Genomic DNA, 13,105 nt, shown 5'->3' on the forward strand with positions numbered 1-13,105 from the left:
GCTCGTCGGCATGTATTAGCTCTAGAATTACCACAGTTATCCAAGTAACAGATGGAGCGATCAAAGGAACCATAACTGATTTTTTTTTTAAACATCTTTTTATTAAACAAAAAGGACATTACACAACTGAAAACTGACCAGAGCGCGTAGAGCACATTCACATTGACATATGGAGAACATAGGCCTCCACAGGTAGGCAATTAAATCAAACAATTTTTTTTCCGAATAAGTGTTAAGTGTCCTCCGACTCCATGCTGACAGAGTCCATCTCAGGTGATGTACAAATGTCCCCAGGATAGGCGTTCCAAGTACCCTAGATCTTCCCCCACTTACGAGGCCACCCCCTGGATATATACACAGATCTCTCCCGGAACATACACCAGTCAAGGTCTTCCATCCACTTCCCAACTCGAGGTGCTTGAGCCGCTCCCCAGAGTTGAGCAATATTGCGCTTGGCAATTGCACAAGCAAGGGTGACCCAGATCTTGCCATGGCTCAAAAGGTCGGAGGGCTGCCAGACATTCAGCAAGCAACGGCGCGCTTCCAACTCAATCCGCACACCCCACACTTCGCTCATCTTCAAGTGTTTCCTCGTCCAGAAATCACGGACCTTTTCACACTCCCACAGAATATGCAGGAACGTTCCCGGCCCACCACACCCTCTTCGGCAATCCGCAGACAAAGCCAACCCCATCCTCAACAATCCAGGACCTGTGGTGTAGGAGCGGTGCAGAATCCTGAGCTGGACCAAACGAAGTCTCATTGGGACAGCCACTATTCTAGGGGAAGACACCGCCTCCCTCAAATCTTTATTGTCCAAAACCAACCCATCTGCAACCCATTGGTCCCTGAGCTTCACCAGGGGGTCCTCAGTGTGATTAACCAGCTTATTGTATGTCAATGATATGGCTCTGGTTGGCATATGACCATCCAGCAAATGATCCTCAAGCGGAGAGGCCAACAGAGGTTTCTCACCATGGGGGACTACTGCACGTAAAGCATGACGAATCTGAAGGTACCGAAACTGCTCAGAATCATGCAGTTGGTACTTGGCCTGCAGCTCCTCAAACGACAACATCCCATCTTTACCCCAGACATCTCGCACCTGCACAATTCCAATCAGATCCCACCGGTCAAACCCTTTCGTTTTCCACAGCATCCCCAACTTCTCCGAACTCCACAAGGGAGTAGCCATTGTTATACGCCCTGCCCAGTTAAGGGCCCTTGTGGCTTCGTGCCATATCTTTGTTGCCGTCGATGGAGGACCCACCAAGGGAAAACGACCACATTTCGCGTATAACACCCTAGTATATTCTCCCCCGGGCACCTGGCCACGGTCCATAGCACAGCCCGGATCCATCGGTGAGCCATAGATTGCCTGGTTGATCGGCGCCAACTGGGACGCCCAATAATATTTCCTAATGTTAGGCAGACCGATACCCCCGTCGTACCCAGGCAACACCAATTTCGACAAAGCAATACGGGGCCTCCCCTCCCACGAAGGGCCCCGCAACAGCGAGTCTATCTCACTAAAATACGACGCGGGCACCGGGTCACAGGAGTTTTGCAGAGCATATAAAAAGCGCGGGAGAGCCATCATCTTAAAGAGGACCGTCCGGCCCATCAAGGAGAGTGGGCGTGTCCTCCACCTAGCCACGTAACCACGCAGTCTAGCCAACGGGGGCAACAAATTCAATTTGAAGCAGACCTTGGGGTCCCTTGATATCTGGATACCCAAATATCGAAAACTGACCAATTCAAGTTTCACCGGGCAATTCACCGGCACCCTAGGGGGCTCACCACTCAACACAAAGAGAACTGACTTCACCCAATTAATAGCGAAGCCCAAGTACCTCCCAAAAATCGCAAGTATATCCATAAAAACCATCAGGGAACTGCACGGGGAAGTCAAATACAACAGAATATCATCAGCGTACAGCGAGATCTTATCCTCCCATTCCGATGTCCAGCGCAGTCCCCTGATCGAACGGTCCCACCATACCCAGGCCGCGAGCGGCTCGAGGGCCAGGGCAAAAAAAAGAGGTGAAAGGGGACAACCCTGACGAGTGCCCCTCCCAAGTGGAAAGTCGTTGGATTTATGATTTTTTACAACGACGCGAGACAGTGGGGCTGAATAGAGAAGGCGAACCCAACCGATGAACTCAGGGCCAAACCCCATCTTCTCCAAGACCGCAAAAAGATACGGCCATACCACTCGGTCAAATGCCATGGTAGCATCCAGGGACAACAACACCACTGGTTCATGGATACGGGACGCACCCGCCACCACCCCATGGAGCCGACGGAGATTAAGGGCGGTGTTACGACGCGGCATAAAACCGGACTGGTCCGGGTGCACCAGCGTCGTGATGACCTTCACTAAGCGGGCAACAAGCAATTTGGCTAACACTTTGGGCTCAACGTTCAAAAGGGAGATCGGGCGGTATGACGTACAATCCAGGCATGGTTTACCCTCCTTATAAATGACCACAATATTCGTGAGACGTTGATCATAAGGTAACTCGCCACGGTCTCTGCTCTCAAGATACATATCTTTCAAGCATGGAGCCAGGCGATCGGCATGCAATTTAAACAGTTCAATGGGAAGACCGTTTAGGCCAGAAGCCCTACCAGAATGAACCCCTGTGATGGCCATTGCCACCTCATCATTATTGAGGGCAGAATCTAAGAACTCCCTATGCTCAATAGATAGAACCGGCATCGGGATGTCCTGAATCACATCAGTATTCTCTTCTTCTGTGAAGCCCTCCTCTGAAGTATAGGCCTCCTCAAAATACCAGGCAAATTCATCTACAATCGCCTGAGGATCCGACGACACCGTGCCAGCAACATTCAGTTCTGGTATCAGCCGAGAACCCCAATCTCCCTTCTCTAACCAAGCTATCAACTTCCCGGCCTTGTCGCCATGTTCGTATATTCTATTCTGCGTATTAGCGTGTTGCGTCTTCGCTCTGTCTCGTGTCAGGGTCCTGTGCTCATCCTGGAGCAGCCTAAGGCGGTGCCCCGCCCCAGGGTTGGAACCCGAGGAGGCAGCGGTTTCTAGGACCAATAGCTCCGCCTCCACTCTATCTATTTCCGCCCTGCTCTTCTTTTTCAGCCCGGAGATTAGGGAGAGCACCTCCCCCGTGCGACAGTTTTGTAAGCCTCCCACAGGGAGCATTTCGACGAAACCGACCCCTTATTCTCCTGAAAATAACGATCCATTACACGCACAAGCTCTTTCCGAACAGTTGGGTCCCTCAGGCGCCAAGCATTAATCGGCGCAACCCTACCAACATCTCCCTGTCCTATCTGCAATCGAAGCCAAATCGGCGAGTGATCAGACACTCCCCGTGCCAAATGGGTCGCCTCCTGGATAGACCGCCTGAGACGCTGGCAACAAAACATGGTCTATCCGAGAGAGCGAGTGATGTGCCGCAGAGGCATGGGTATAGCCCATCTCACTAGGGTGTCGAAGTCACCACCCATCCACCAAACCGGACGCGGCGACAAAATCAGCCAGCCATCTGCGGGAAGGCAAGAGCGCACGGGGGGAGTCCTGTCTAACACACCATCCATTACAGCTTTGAAGTCCCCGCCCAATACTAGCGCTCCAACAGGCAGCGTAAGAAACACTTGGCCCAAGTCGCGGAAAGTATCCGCCTGTAGCGCTGGGGGAACATAGATAGACAAAAACATGAGAGTTCTACCCTCCCAGAGCCCCGATATGCCCACATAGCGGCCTCTATTATCAGACCACGTCGACTGAATAGTGAGGGGAAAGGAGTTTTTTACCACGATCCCTACCCCTCTAGAGCCAGAAGTAAAGCCAGCGTGCGCCACTAATTTGTAGCCCCCACGATGGAGCGCCATACATCGTTTACCCATAAGATGGGTTTCCTGCAGCAACGCCACATCCGGCGAATGCCTTCTAATCAGTTGATTCACCATAGTGCGCTTGATCTTGTCACCCAAACCATTCACATTCCAGCAGAGGACGGAGGAACCCAAACCCAATCTAGCGGAAGCCATTCATATCTCCGAAAAAGAACAGGATGTCCACAGGCACCCAAAGCGGATTCTAGTCACATAAAACAAACATCCCAACAAACAAAAACTCCTCAGTCCCCAACCCCCATACCCCCTCCCTGCACCCCTGCATGCAGCTTACGCTCATCCACAACTCGCAATGTGCCTGTCGCCCCCAACTAACTACAAGTATCTAAAAGTAGAAAAACGGGGGAGAACATTACAACAGGCCGCCCGCCCCCACCCCCCAAACCAGCCACGATCCCCCCCACCCAATAAAGTGCAAAAAGAGTCACGGATAAAAAAAGGTCCACGGGGGTAAAAAAGAACAACCCCGATCAGTCCCAGGATATCAGCAGCGACACTAGTCCAACTCAGATACGACGACAAGTCATTGATCTTCACCATCAAGCCGGGTCTGACCCCCAGCATCTGGGCCTTCGACCCGGTCCAGCCAGTCCGCGGCGACCTCAGGGTTGTCAAAGAACCACGTTTTTCCTCCATGTTCAATCCGAAGACGAGCAGGGAACATAATTGAGTATTTCATTTCCCGATCCCGTAGCCGTCGTTTGATGGACATAAAGCTCTGCCGTTGTTTCTGTACCATCTGGGTGAAGTCCGGGAAGAACAGCAACGACGTTTGCAGGATGGCATCCCGGTCCCGGTAATGCAGGACCCGGGCAATGATAGGACGGGGAGGCGCCCCTGTCTTCGGGCGACCTCCGGGAACTCTATGGGCCCTTTCCACCGTAAAAAAGTTACTGAGACTCTTCGGCTTAAGGTGTTGCAGGATAAGTTCCTCGACAAATAAGTCCGGGGTCATCCCCTCCGACCTCTCCGGTACTCCCAGTATTCGGACGTTATTGCGGCGCGCCCGTCCCTCGTATTCATCGAGCTTTCGGTCGAATTGGGTCCGGGCCGCCCTGAGATTGCGCACCTCCTTCTGCAATTCCGACACGTCCCCGATGAGACTCCTCGTCTTGATCTCCAAGTCTTTAACTTTCTCGGTCGTTTTAGTAAGGTCAGCTCTTAAAAGGCCCACTTCGATCGACACCGAGTCCAGTTTAGTGTCAATCTTCCTCAGGGAAGATTGGATCCCAGTGATCGCTGCCATCAAGTCTTTCAGAGTGGGATCCTCACTGAATCACCATCTCTGCTCTCCGTCAGTGCACGTTTAGCTTCAATCGGGGACCCCTTGAAGATGGCGTACTTGTCCATTTTGTTAGACTTGACCTGTCTGGTGGTCTTCACTTACGTCTGGGGCTTCTCGGAGTCTACTCTCGACGCCATTCCCACCGCCAGAACAGGAGAAACCCACCACCACACGAGCGGACCTAGGTTTCCCCAGCAGTTCGATCTCAGACCAGGACAGGCCAGGCCAGGGCACTCCGACTGCGACCTCCCCGCAATAAGCCAGGTTCCGGCCGGCGACCTCCGGTCCCAAAGGCCGATGATTTTTCATTCCACCGCGGCCAGTGTCGCATCCGGGGTCCCAGCTTCCACATTCGTAGGCCCCAAAGTTTCGGGCGACGATAGTCTGTCGCCGGATCACTTAATCGAACCTGAATTTCACCTAGTGACTCAGGTGCTGGTCCCTCACCCGATAGTAGGGACGGGGTTCAGGATGTTATGCCGGATGGCTGGTCTGGATGTGGCGGCCGGCGGAGCCGATGCTCAAGCAGCCATCTTGGTCGCTGGCGCAGCTCCTCCAACCATAACTGATTTAATGAGACATTCTCAGTTTCACTGTACTGGCTGTGTGTACTTACACGTGCATGGCTTAATCTTTGAGACAAGCATATGCTACTGACAGGATCAACCAGGTAGCCGCACCTGATGACGGGGTGGGGGCCGCGTGCCCATTTCCCTGACTGGCAACCTTCGGGCAACCCTCCATCTCTCGGGAGCCTGCCAGGGGAAGGAGCCCACCCGCCTGTGCGGGAGGGCTCACTGGAGGGGTGTGGAGCGGTACGGTCGCATCGGCACCAGCGGGCCCCACCGTCTCCCCCGGGAGGAAGAGCCAGGCCGAGGCGCAGCCTGAGCGAGACGCAGGGGTGCCGGGGCCTGGCAGAGGCTGAACCCCTCGGAACGATTGTTCCGAGCTGGTGTGGAAACATGCTGGGCAGAGAGGTGTGACGGCGTGGTGCACAGCATCCACAGACCTGCCGACCAGGCAGCATCCGAGGGCCTGGACCTACCCGACCCCTTCTGTTCGGGTCAGACAACCGGGGGGCTCGAGCTGCCGGGGCCGCTCAGCCTTCATTCTACCGGGTAGGGTGAACGACCTACCGCCATGCGGGCAGGCCCTCCCTAGAGTTGGACGGTCCATGCGGGGTGGAAGCTCTTTGCTTGAAACAACAGCCGAGGCTGGCCCAGCAGTCCATCCCTAAATGGACCTAGAGTGCCCAATTGATCAGAGTACAGTAGGGGCATCCCCTGGCAGGCCACCCTGTGCAGGGGGTATGCTGGCTTAGCATCCCCTGCCTGCCTGCTGCCGGGGCAAGCAAGCTCAGTTAAAAAGGACCATCGGAAAGGTATACAAGAGGCAGGTGTGTACCCGGGCCCCTGGGGACCCCGGCGGGTGGGCCCTGGGTGCTCCCTTCCCCCTATCTCAGCTTCGCTGGACCTCACGGAGGCCTGCCTGGGCAAACTCGGAGAAAAAAGACCATCGGGAAGGGGCTGAGAGGGAGGTGCGTTCCCGGGCCCCTGGGGGCCCCGGTGATTGGGCCCAGGTCCTGAATTCCCCTGATTCAGAATCACCAGACATCACGGAGATCTGACTGAGGGAAAAAACTTGGAGAAAAAGGACCATCGGGAAGGGGCTGAGAGGCAGGTGTGTTCCCGGGACCCTGTGGGTCCCTGGGGGCCCCGGCAGGTGGGCCTTGGTACTTCCTTCCCCCGTCTCGGCATTGCCGGACCTCACGGAGGTCTGCCTGAGCAAACTTGGAGAAAAAGGACCATCGGGAAGGGGCTGAGAGGCAGGTGCAATCCCGGGCCCCTGGGGGCCCTGGCGGGCAAGCCCGGGTCTTGCCTTCCCCTGATTCAGGATCACCGGAACTCACGGAGGTCTGACTGACCCTCTCCGTAGTAATCCAGAACAAAAATTACCCCCATTTCTTTTAATCCGTGCACACTAGGTGACAGAGGGGACCCAAGGCGCGATAGTACTGGACCTCAGGAGGCAAATGGCACCTCATATGGACTTCCAGGGAAGTTCGGCCATCTGGTTGCCCCATAGGAAATCATTGCAGGTGACCAGATGGCCGAGGGGATCTGGGCGACCAGGTGGCCGGGCACGAAAGGGAAGCCATCTGGACACCTTGCGCCCCAATGAAGGAGTGAGCAGGTGCCGGTGCATGGCGACTGGAGGCCCAGGGTCCCAGCTGGGCCCCAGCCATGGAGGCTGCAAGGGAAACCGACAGCCCCACAAACCCGGGGCCTGCAGACACCTTGACAAGCAGGGGAGGCCTGCACGGGACCAATGGACCCCTGTCCTGGGCCCTTGGTGGAACAGCAGCCCGTGGGACAGGGCCCAGGCCCGAGCATCCAACCCGGGGCCCCGCCGGGGCTCCCAGGCCAAGAGGCGCAGGGGAAGCCTCCCCGGGCCCGCCGGACCCTGTCCAGGGCACCCTGCCACACGGTAGGACCCAGGAGCCTGGGGTGGAGAGGCTGCCCTCCAAGGGCCCTCAGGGGCCCAGGCCTGAGCTCCTGAACCCAGCCAAGCAAGAGGAGGCTGCCCAGAGGCACTGGGGATACCTCCCCGGGCCCGCTGGACACCATCCCGGGCACACTGCCACACAGCAGGACCCAGGACAGAGCCCAGTGTGAAGAGGCCACCCTCCCCGGTGCCCTCGGGGGCCCCAGATGGTGCTCCTGAACCCAGCCAAGCAGGAGGAGGCTCCCCAGGCACAATGGAACCCCGTCCTGGGCCTTTGGCAGTGCGGCATGCCGGGGGACAGGGCCCAGGGCCCGAGCACCCGACCCAGGGCCAGTCGAGGCTCCCAGGCCCAGTGGCGCAGGGGACGCCTCTCCCGGGCCCTCCAGGCCCCGTCCCGGGCACCCTGCCACACGGCAGGACCCAGGACGGAGCCGGGGGTGGGGAGGCCACCCTCCCCGGGGCCCCTGGACCCAGCCCATCAGTGGAGTCTCCCCAGGCCCACCGGACCTCATCCAGGGCATCCTGCCACGCAGCAGGCCCAGGGACGGACCCAGGGTTAGGGTGGCATTCTGGCCCAGCCAGCTGCCGGCTGAGGACCGCTAGGTCGAGAGGGGTCACAGAGTACCTTGTCCCTAGTAATCCGGAGGAAGGCTACCCCTCTTTCTGGGAACCTGTGTGCACTGCGAGGCTCAGGGGACCCTAGGCGTGAAAGCGCCCGACCTCCTGGAGCCCTGGCTCAGATCGGGGAGGCAAAGGGCACCTCATCGGGACTTCCAGGGAAGCCCGGCCATCTGGTCGCCCCATTGGAAAGCATTGCATGCAACCAGATGGCCAAGGGGAAAGGTGCTACCAGATGGCCGAGATCGAAAGGACTTCCAGCTGCCCACCCCGAGCCTTCGCGGTAGGGCTCCTGCCTGCCCACGCAGGGCAGGGCTCAGGGGCTCGGGGACCCTGGCTGTCCTCCCCCGGACCCGGACGCCCGGGGGAGGACTGCCCGGGACCCATTGAGCACGTCCCGGGCACTCGGCCATGATGTTGGCCCCGAAGGAGGGAGCCCCGGACACCCCGGCAGAGGACTGCCCGGGACCCATGGAGCCTGTCCCGGGCACTCGGCCATGCCATTGGCCCTGGAGGAGGGAGCCCAGGGCGGGGAGGGCTGCCTGGTACCCATGGAGCCCATCCCGGGCACTCGGCCATGCTGTTGTCCCTGGAGGAGGGAGCCTCGGATGCCTAGGAAGGTGATGCCCAGGCATTGCCCATCTAATCCCCGGCAGAGAACTGCCGGCACTGGAGGAGTGTCTGGGCATACCCTCCCCCTAGTAATCTGGAGGAAGGCTACCCCTCTTTCTTGGAACCCGCGTGCACCGAGTGACGGAGGGGACTCAGGGCTCTGATGCGCCCGTCCTCCTGGAGCCCTCGCTGGGATCGGGGAGGCAAATGACCCCTAATCGGGACTGCCAGGGAAGTTCGGCCATCTGGTCGCCCCATTGGAAAGTATTGCGTGCGACCAGATGGCAGAGGGAAAAGGTGCGGCCAGATGGCCGGGATCGAAGGGACTCCCAGCTTCCAACACTGAGCCTTCGCGGTAGGGCTCCCGCCTGCCCACGCAGGGCAGGGCTCAGGGGCTCTGCTTCCCGGGGACTCTGGGACCCCGGCTGGGCCTCAGGCACAGGGAGGACCACCAGAGCTCTTGGACCCGGACGCCCGGGGGAGGACTTCCCGGGACCCATGGAACCCGCCCCGGGCACTCAGCCATGCAGTTGGCCCTGGAGGTGGGAGCCCCGGATGCCTGGGGGAGGTCTGCCCGGGACCCATGGAGCCCGTCCCGGGCACTCGGCCATGACACTGGCCCTGGAGGAGGGAGCCCCGGACACCCGGGGGAGGACTGCCGGGACCCATGGAGCCTGTCCCGGGCACTCGGCCATGCCATTGGCCCTGGAGGAAGGAGCCCCGGGTGCCCGGGAGAGGACTGTCTGGGACCCATGGAGCCCGTCCCGGGCACTCGGCCATGCCGTTGGCCCTGGAGGGAGCCCCATATGCCTAGGGAGGTCTTGCCCAGGCATAGTCCATCTGGTCCCCGGCAGAGAACCACCAGCACGGGAGGAGTGTCCTGGCATACCCTGTCCCTAGTAATCCAGAGGAAGGCTACCCCTCTTTCTTGGAACCCGCGCGCACAGAGTGACGGAGAGGATCCAGAACGCGGAGAGGCCCGACCTCCTGGAGCCCTTACTGGGATCGGTGAGGCGAATGGCACCTCATCAGGACTTCCAGGGAAGCCATCTGGTCGCCCCATTGGAAAGCATTCCGTGCGACCAGATGACCAAGGGGAAAGGTGCGACCAGATGGCCGGCATCGAAAGGACTCCCAGCTGCCCACCCGAGCCTTCACGGGAGGGCTCACACCCGGCCTGCCCTTGTAGGGCTCCAGGGCTGCAGGGCTTGGGGCTGCAGGGCTTGGGGGCTGCAGGGCTTGTGGGCTGCGGGGCTCGTGGGCTGCGGGACTCGTGGGGTGGGGGGGCTCCGGGGCTGCAGGGCTCGGGGCTGCAGGGCTCCGGGACTGCAGGGCTCCGGGGCTGTAGGTCTCCGGGGCTGCAGGGCTCCGGGGCTGCAGGGCTCGGGGGCTGCAAGGCTGCATGGCTCCGGAGCTGCGGGGCTGCAGGGCTGCAGGGCTCAGGGGGGCTCTGAATCCCCACTCTGGGCCTCAGGCATTGGCAGGCCCGCAAGCGCTCCTGGGGCCCAGCCGCTGGGGGGAGCAGGGGGGGGTCTGCCCGGGAGCCTTTCAGGTCTCTGGGGCTCTGCACCAGGGACCCTTGTCCCTGGGTAGATGGACTCTTGGCAGGCTGTGGAAAAGGGCCTCCCAAACCCAGGCCCCGGCCCGGTCCCTGCTTTCCAACCCAACCAGGCCGGGGGGATCAGGAAGTCGTCCCAGGCATGAGGGACCCCTGTCCCGGGCACACGGACCCACAGGACGCGCCCACGTTTTCCACACATTTTTTCCAAAATTCTGCGTAGTACGCGTAGTGGCACTACGCAAACTACGCCCAGCCCTACAAATTAGCCTACAAATTACAACAGTCATGACATTTTCTATGACATCACTGAGAATATCATTACAACATTTGCAATGAAATTATTGATGGGAAAACTGAGCATGATGGGGTGCGAATTACAGTTACCTAAGGAAACAAGTTATAGTTACTTGCAATAACTATAACTGGTGAAAATAACTATAACTGGTGTTTAAAACAGTACATTGTTACTGAACTTTTCACCTACCTATAAGGTTACTTTAATCTTTGAATTTTTTTAGTATAGGTACTCAGGTTCCTTGATCACTTTGCTATTGTATTCAAGCTATCCTGGCTGATGAGGGGTGTTACCTCAAAACTGGTCCAGGATGCTTGTTTTCGGTCCTGGGTAGAACTGGCCTGGCAGTTTGGGCTGGACTGTTTCGATGAGGTACAGGGTCAAGACTGATTTGCACATGGCTGGGTTTAAACGGGTGGTGAAGTGCGCTAAAGAACGATGATGGATTCAATACAGATTTGTGACTGGGGTCAGTGTCTGAAACATTTCTGAGCTCGTTCCATCATCTCCGTGTGTTTGCTTTCTTCACCACAAGTAGGCAGGGTATGCCCAGACATGGGTCCCTTGCTCACTTTTCAACTGGATTCAAGCTAGCCTGGCTGATGAGGGGTGTTACCCCGAAACTGGACCCAAGGTGCTTGTTTCTGGTCTGGTCCAGGGAAGACCTGGCCTGGCAGTTCAGGCTGGACTGTTTCCATGAGGAACAGGGTCAAGACTGATTTGCATATGGCTGGGTCTGAACTGGGGTGGTGAAGTGATCTAAAGAAGGATGTTGGATTCAACCCAGATCTGTGACTGGGGGTAAGTGTCTGAAACATTTCAGCGCTCCGTCCATCATCTCCTTGTGTTTGAAATCTAAGTCATTGTCAATGGAAAATAACAATGCTATCTGTCAAAAATGTTAACACATACTTAAAAACAAATTATATTTTAAAAGATGTGAGAAACATTTAACATACTTTAGGTGTGATCAAAAACTCATGTGGTCAGTGCTAACAATTGTCCAACGGTTGCAAAGACTTGTTTAAAATGCAAAAAGGTGGGCCAATTTACTCGAGTGTGTAGAAATTTCCCAAACGTAATGGCAATAAATGCTCACAAAGCGGATAATTCTGTGGGCTCTTCCAATGACATGATGTCAGTATAAGATTAGTGCTATCGGTCAATATGGTAGATGCACATGTTCAGATGGAAGGTGCAGGTGGAGATCCAGTGTGATGTCAGGAGTGGGAAAATTGACACCAAGATCCCTGTTGACTCTGGGTCCCCATCAATATTATTTCGGGTGATCTTTTTATAAAGGAGTGGAGTGGGGTTGATCGTTTGGTTTGAAATATTCAGTATGTAGCATTTGGAGGACAGGAGATCAATATGTTTAGTTATTTTCTAAAAGACATTAAGGGGCATATATAAAAGCCCCTATCGCTACAACAACATCACTTTCAGCCTTATCTACAAAGCAGCGTTAAGCCACTTAACATGGCTTAAGACTGCCTTGTAAAGAAGGCCCCCTATCTACTATACTTAGCATGAAAGGGGTGAGCAGTGGGCGTTTCACCGCAACACCCATTGATTTTAATGCTGCTCCTTATGTACAAGGGTGGTTAACATAGGAGGCAGCGCCAAAATTAAGACTAGGTAAAACCTGGTCTTAAGTTGCCCAAACGAGGAGAAATGCATTATTTCTCCTCGTTTTTTTGCTTTTTCTGTGTGTGCTGCCTTGTGCAGCACACATGGAAAATGTCATGGATTGTTTATGTACAGGAAGGTCACCCTTCCTGTACATAAACAATCTTTAAAGAAAAAAGAAATGTTGTGACTTTCTTGTGTGCTGCATGAAGCAGCACACAAGAAAGCGACAAAATGGCATTTCAGGATTGTTTATGTGCAGGAAGGGACTCCTTCCTACACATAAACAATCCTCCCCTGCATGCAGACACCCCTACACTATGGTGCAAGGGTGCCTGCATGTGCGCTACACTGCTAAGTGTAGCACCATTGCAGGGGGAAACACAATGCTGCAAAATATCATAAATATGGTGCAGCCATGCGTTTCAGATGTTGCGGAGTGAGGCGTTAAGCCATAAAGGCTAATGCCTCAGTCCACCACTCACTTGTACGTATCCCCCTAGGTTCAAAGACAGGACCTTTCACTCAATGTGTACATAGCTAAGAAGGGTTATAATATTTTGGGGTGGCAGGACCACAGTAAGTATGGTATAGTATTAAGATGTGGTACAGTACATCCCATTTCCCTAGTGGAAAGGGTTCAGGAAAAGGTGTGTTCTTTGGAAGATGTTCTAAGACAGCACACGTCTGTGTTTGAGGAAAG

Source organism: Lissotriton helveticus, chromosome 7, assembly GCF_964261635.1.
Source record: "Lissotriton helveticus chromosome 7, aLisHel1.1, whole genome shotgun sequence".
Classification (NCBI taxonomy): domain Eukaryota; kingdom Metazoa; phylum Chordata; class Amphibia; order Caudata; family Salamandridae; genus Lissotriton; species Lissotriton helveticus.